Source organism: Peromyscus leucopus, chromosome 11 (assembly GCF_004664715.2).
Source record: "Peromyscus leucopus breed LL Stock chromosome 11, UCI_PerLeu_2.1, whole genome shotgun sequence".
Taxonomy (NCBI): domain Eukaryota; kingdom Metazoa; phylum Chordata; class Mammalia; order Rodentia; family Cricetidae; genus Peromyscus; species Peromyscus leucopus.
Genome location: NC_051072.1, coordinates 49959496 through 49966730, shown reverse-complemented (window position 1 = coordinate 49966730; position 7235 = coordinate 49959496).

Sequence of the window (7235 nt, the reverse complement as noted above, 5' to 3'; positions counted from 1 at the left end):
AGACCCGTCTCTGGATGAATATTTGTCACAAAACTACCAAAGGGGGCCAGCAAGGACCATGGAGCCATTAGGTAAAGGTTTGCTCAGGAGCCACAGGGTTTGTCCTTCCCCCAACACATTCCTCCAAGCTGTAGCCACCACCACCCTAGAATTCAAACTTGGGGTGCCTAAGGTGGGCCCCCTCCGTGGGTGCCTTCAGAGGTGATGATGTGGCCATAGCAACTCCCTCTGAAGTGATCTTGTTTGTGTTTAACTGCAATCTATCTTTTCAAGCTTCTAGTTCTAACTAACAGTTTTAATAAACACTACACACAGATGAGAACACAAGACTGTAGACCACTGGCCGGTCCATGAGACAAAATGGAAAACTGACTGAAGCAGGAGCCAGCACTAATAATAATAATAATAATAATAATAATAATAAGAAGAAGAAGAAGAAGAAGAAGAAGAAGAAGCTGACTTTTTTTTAAGAGTGATTTCAGGACCAGTGGGAAGGTTCAGTGGGTAAAGACATCTGCTTCCAAGCTGATAACCAGAGGTCCACCCTCAGGACCACACTGGAAGGAGAGAGCCAACTACCACGTGTTATCCTGTGACTTCCACATACATGCTGTAGTACACACACACACACACACACACACACACACACACACACACGACTTGCCACCAAGTCTGACCCTCTGCGTTTGATCCCCAAGTCATCATGGGGACTATCCCCAGGTCCACATGGTAGGAGCAGAGAAGCAATTAGAGCAAGCTGTCCTCTGACCTCCACCTGGGCCGTGATAGGCACACCCACCCACACCCATCCACACACCTGGATGCTCAAACACAGACACACACACATGCGCACAATAAACTAAAATGCAATCTTAAAACTTAAAAAATAGGAATGGTTTTAGTATAGACTACATACTAGATAGCAATATTGAATCAACGTTCAGTTCCCTAAATATGAGGGTTTTTAAAAGAATAGCCTTGCTTTGAGGAGACAAACGTATTGGGGAATGAAGAACCATGCCACTGATTATTCTCAAATGATTTAACATTAAAGCAATTCTCAGTTCTCCTGAGAAACAGAAACACGAGGCGATACTGGGGTAAGGGAAGAGAGACAGTGCTCGTTAGCTTGTAGTGACTATGACAAAACGCCAGAGCCAATCAACCTGATAAGTGAAAAGGTTCACATTTGGCTTCTCTAGTCTCAGCCCATGGTTGCTGGGGCCTTCCTGTAGAGAACTCAGAGGGGAACAGCATAACCACTTGTCAAGGATCCTTGTGGACAGAACGTGGTGGCCGTTGTCCTTGATCCTGTTCCTTCTGTGGCTTTATGAGTCTTTGTGTTTGGTGGGAGAAATCCAGCAACTCAGGGAGCTTCACTGGTCTCCCTTCGGTGTTTACCAAGGTGCTGCCTTGGGAGCAGCTATGTGTGAGAAGGTCAGAGTGGAAAGGCCAGCAGCTTGACCTCCCGTATGTGAAGAATGAGCTAGGCAGGAGGGCCAGGGGCAGCGATCACTCACAGCTTCTCCCCTTGCTTCCTACTGTTTATTTATAGAGAACAACCTCAGTGTTCCAGAATAAGAGAATGGATAAACGTTATCGAAAGCTGAAATATCAAAAAACATATATGTGTGTTGCAAAAAACAAACAAACAAAAAAAAAAACAACCAAACAAACAAACAAACAAAAAAACCTAAGAATTATTGGGGGGGGGTATTTAAAATTGAGTGTCATTTAAATAACCTTTCCTCCTTCTGGTCCTGGCTGCTAGTCAGTCCGCACAAAGCACAGAGTGACCCCCAGGGAGAGATGATGGGCTTTTGACTAGGGTTCTACCCATCAAGCTTCCCTGCTGTAGTCAGGCTCTGTGAGCAGCCTGACTATGATCCCATGAATCCCTTGTCTCTGGCCGTCTGTCACTGAACATCACCCAGTAACCACAGCTTTCCAGAAGGTTTTTTCCTTCTCATACAGGCCTCCACAGGCACAGGCCATTTCACCTGCCCTGATGGAGGGGGCCTCATGCTGGGGACATTGTAGACTCTGGCGCTTGGCTTCTCCCACAAGCTCAAGACATTTCCAGAGGGGGTGACTAGGTAGTGAGCTCTCTTCCCACACCAGGGACTCCATGTGTCTTCTCAGTTGCAAAGGCGTCCTCCGCTGGTCTTAAGGCTTCTCTCTCACTGGACCTGAAGCCTGCCTTCGAAGCCATAATCCATGTCACCCATCGCTAACGGAATTCCAGAGAGACTGTTTCCTAAAGTCAGTAGTAGCCCACTATGGAAAGAGACGGGGAGTCTCTTCCAAATCTGGGCTGTAATTCTAGTCCCTTTCCAGAGGCAAACAGCGCTGCAGATGTGGACCCACTGGGAGAGACGCAGCTGTCTGCTCACACAAAATGACAGCTTGCACAGCAATGATGATAGCACAGCCTCCAAGTCGGTCAAGAGGCAGTGCTGTGAGTCTGCATGCCAACACCATCTCAGCACGGCGGCGGAGAAAGCGAGGAGCTCCCAGGAGCCTTCGCGGCACCCAGAGCAGCGGCGGTCCACGCCGTGGAAGCTAAGCTGGCTGCTGCGGTCAGAATCCCTGGACAGCAGAGGCCAGGACCACACAGCAGCAGGGTGGCCAGCAACTCCACTGTCCTCAGCACCCAAAGGAGGAAAGGAGACCTCGGGCCTAAGGAACAGACTCTGCGGGGTGACCTAGCGCGCCCTTGGACCCGACTGAAGGCTGGCACTGCACTGAAGACCTGTAGGAGAAGGAAAATCTTTCTGGAAAGCTGTAGTTAGCTGCTTCTGAGGGAAAGCGCTACTTCCGGGGCAGGGTCTGGGGCCGCCGAGAGATGCCGAGTTTGAGAAAGAATCAACCATGCACAGCCTGGCCTGGGAAGCCCCTGGACACCGCCCCGGCCCCTCAGCTGTTTCTCAGGAAGAGAGGTACCCTCCTCCTCCTTGGTGAAAACCCCTAATAAATAAGTTATTTGGCTCAGCCAGTGCCAGGGGACAGGGACCAGTGATTGTTCAAAGGTCTTCAAGGATCCATCCTGTGACTACTTGGCATGGCACAGGGCAGCCGAGATGGCTCGTCCGCCCGTGGTGGGTTTCTAGGCCTCACACAGCGCAGTACTTACTGCCCAGTCCAGTTTTCCTGTCTGCTAAGTCCATCCTTGGAAATGAGGCCATGCTGCACTCCCACACCATACTATACCTGTGGCCATACTATACCTCAGCCGGGGTGGTGCTCCAGTGTGGCCTGGAGATCCCAGTGCAGACTGGAGATCCCGGTACAGAGCCAAACCATTTGCAGACACAAGCTGCCTCTAGCCAGAAAAATCTCTCTGTCTCTCTGTCTCTGTGTCTGTCTCTGTCCCTCCCTCCCTCCCTCCCTCTCCCCCCCCCTCAGCATTCCTAACTAGGAAAAGCTTCATCCATCTTCTTCCTCTGCTTTGCTCCTCCCAGCGAACTGGAGCTGGTAGCAGGTAGCATGCTTGACACTCCAGGAATGCCAGGTATGCAAGATCAATCCCAGGAGGGCTTCTGGGCAACCATGCATGGTTCCCCTCAAGTCAGCTCGCCTCCTCCTGCCCACCTCCGCAGTGTGGCTTCATGACTTCACCCTGCGCACTGCCACTGTACGGGAGGCTCAGGATCGGGGTGCAGCCAGCAAAACCCAGGCCAGCTCATCAGGAAAACTCCCCCGTCTGATTCACCAGGGGCTGGTGGGGACAGGCAGGAAGAAACTCTGCCTGGAGCCTTTCCATTGCTGTGTCCCACTTGGGCCACTTCAAGCTGTTTTCACTTGACAGACATCATGGGTACCCACGGGACCAGCTCTTGGCCTCATAAGAGACACCTAAGCAAAGACGAAACCACACCTTCCTTGGGAGATGAGCCCAGGGTTTCCTACCTGGGAGGCTGAAACAGGAGATAGTAGGAAGCCCACAACAACACTGGGGGCCAGCTCTGACCCCACAGACCTCCCCTCAGGGTCCCTCAGCACCAGCTGAGAAATGTCTGCAGGACTCGCCAGAAGGCAGAGAAGGCAGGAGGAGGCAGGCGTTGTCTCTGCTGTTTCTCTGTGGAATTCTGTCTCCAGCATTTCCTATAAACACGGCTTGCCTAGAGGTTTGGATGCAGCGGATGGAGGGGCTACACACACCGAGCAGCTGTTAGAGGTGGTTCTCGCCTTCCTGGAAGTTGGGGACACACGGTGCAGACTGCTTCTGGTTTAATGCCGAGAGTGTCCTGTCTCCTGTCCTACCCCTTCCTGAGGTCCGCTCTAGAATGGTGGTCCCCTCAGAAGAGACAGCCTGAGCGCCTGTGTCACACCCACTCAGCAAACCAGTGGTGACACCCACAGGAGGACATCAAGGGGCCACCACATCTCTCTTCCCGCCCTGCTCACCACTCCACTTACTTGCCTTGCCCCGTGACTCTTCCCCGAGCATCTGCTTCCCTTGGCTTCTCCTGTTCTTCCTCACTGAGCTGTTGAAATACTGAAGGGAACTACTAGCTAAAACTTGCTGTAACTTCAGCAGAATCGGTTGGCTGGGATCCACTTCAGCAGTCCCAGGAAAAGACAACGGACTCACAAAAGATTTCTACAGAGGCAACGAGCCCTATACCCAAGGAGTCTGGGATGTTTAAGTGGATAGAGAAAGCAGAGGCTCCACTCTGGGAGGGTATTTAAGGTCATCCACAGACTTCCCCTTGTGGTTTTCCCTGGTGGTTTCTCCCCTTCCCCTGGGACCACCCAGGAATGCTCTGCTGTGATTAAACCTGGCCTTAATAATTTGGCCTGATCTGACTTACTACTGAGTGGAGTTACTCACTACCAGGGGATTTTTCCTTTTCGCTTCCCACCATGAGTGGGTCACCCCGCCTGAATTTTCAGACCTCATTTTAATGTTTTTGGAATGTTTCCATCCCAGAATCATAAGCACAGAGTCTGGAGTAAGATCTGTCTGTTAGTCCCTTTTCATTATATAACAAAGTACCTGAGGCCAGCTACCTTAAAAGGAAAAGAGGTTTATTTAGCTCACAGTCTGGGAGACTAGGCATGGCCCAGGCTGTAGTGGGGGGCCCCTGCTGGTTTCTTCACGACAGGGGTTGCCTATGTCATGATTAGTTATTATTTATATTTACCTATTATTATTATATACTTATTTTAAATAGATATTATTTATATTTATCTAATATTATTACTATTTAATCTAATAAATTCCTAAAGCCTGGCCTCCACACATTTTGAAGTCAGAGTAAGTTCTTACCCTTAAAATATGTGTGTGTATGTGTGTATAATTTATTTAATTATATATTTAATTATATATGTATATATAATGTATTTATTGATGGAGATGCACATGTACTCTCATGTATGTGGGTGGAAGTCAGAGAACAGCCTTTTGGAGCTGGCTTTCTACCTCTGCCACGCAGATCCAGGGGGCTAAATTCAGGTCCTAACCTCAGCTGCCAGCCCCTTTGTCCACTGAGCCATCTTGTCAGCCCGAGTTCCTACCTCCCAGCAGCAAGAACCCAAGGCTTACTGGAGTAAGCGCCTGCCTGAGTTTGGAAAGCAAACCATAGAACCCTGTAAGCTTGTGCAGCTGGTGATGCTTGGTGTCCAAAATCAAGTGCGCGTGGAAAAGTATGTGTCCCTTCTGACAGGCTCATCCTAGCTCTAATTGGCCTGAAGCACGCAACTTCTTTGATCCTGTATCTTCCACATCTCCAGAAACAGCTGCCCATGGACCATGCTGCCGAGTTCTGCTGGCAGCTTGAGATGGAGCCTCTAATGTGTTCGGCTTTGCCCTCAGGACACTGTTTCCATTCTCGGATGCCGCGCAGGAGACTCCCTCTATGACGGTGCAGATCGATTTCTCAGTTACAGCTGCTCCCTCTTCACCAGCCTGAAAACCATCCTGCCTGGAAAGGTCCCGGCAAATCAATCCATCATCTCTAAATTCATCTTTGCTCTGCTTCTCAAGACGGGAACACAGTGAAGCCATAGTCTGAGCCACATTGCACAAATGGCCCCTGGCCCAGTTGCTGGGAAAGTCCTCGTTCCCTCTGAAAGGTCACCAGCTAGGTGGCAGTCTGCTTTTCTCTCCACACCTCTCTCAAGCTCTGCTCAGCCACACGGGGGCTTTTCTGTCTCTTCCTATCAAGCAAGCTCCTCCACATTCCAGGCACAAAACATTTTGAGAGGCCAAAGAATCACATGTTCAGGTTCCTCACCCTAGCAGCCCCACGGCTCAATATGGACTTCCGACTTAGTTTCTTTTCCTGTGATAAAATAGTTTCATGACATCAACTGAAAGGAGAAAAGATGTACTCAGCTGACAGTTCCATTCATTGCAGCAGGAAGAAGCGGCTGCTGGTCATTTCCTCCACAGCCAGGAAGCAGATCTCGATGCATGTCCATGTTCAGCTCACTCTCTCCTTTTCATTCCATGCAGAGCCCAGCCCCGGAACTGATGCCATCCATATTCCGGGTGAGTTTACTTACCTCAGTTGACCCAATGAAGACAATCCCTCACAGACATGCCCACAGGCCAAGCTAATCTAAACAATCCCTCATTGAGACTCCCTTCCCAGATGACTCCAGATCCTGCCAAGTTGACAGCTGAAATCAGCCATCATAATATTCAACATCATTAGTCATTAGGGAAATGCAAACCAAAGCCACAGTGAAATACTACTGTATGTCATGTAGGAAAGTTGGATTTTATTATTATTTTTTTAAAGGAAAACAAGTGTTGGTGAGGAGATAGAAAAGTTCAAATTCTTATACCTTAAAAGCAGTAAGGTGAAGTGGTATTTCAATGGATAAATGGATGAACATACTGTGGTATATCTATACCATGGAATATTACTTGGCCATAAAAAAGGAATGAAGTAGTGATGTATGCTACAACATGGATAAACCTCAAAATATACTAAACAAAAAAAGGTCAAATATAAGAGGTTGTGTTGTATGATCCCACTTATATGACATATCCAAAGCGGGTAAATCCAGATTAACTGGAAGCAGATTGGGAGTTGCGGGGAGCTGAGAGTAAGGATGTGAAAGGGAATAATGGGGATGACAGCTTAGTGGGCCTGGGCCTTTGTTTTAGGGAACTGGAACGAAGTGGTGGTTAGGATAATGTGGAAATTAGGAAAACCAAATGCTATTGAGTTTTCACTTTAACAATGGTTAGTTTGGGCTGGGGATATGGTTCATTGCCAGAG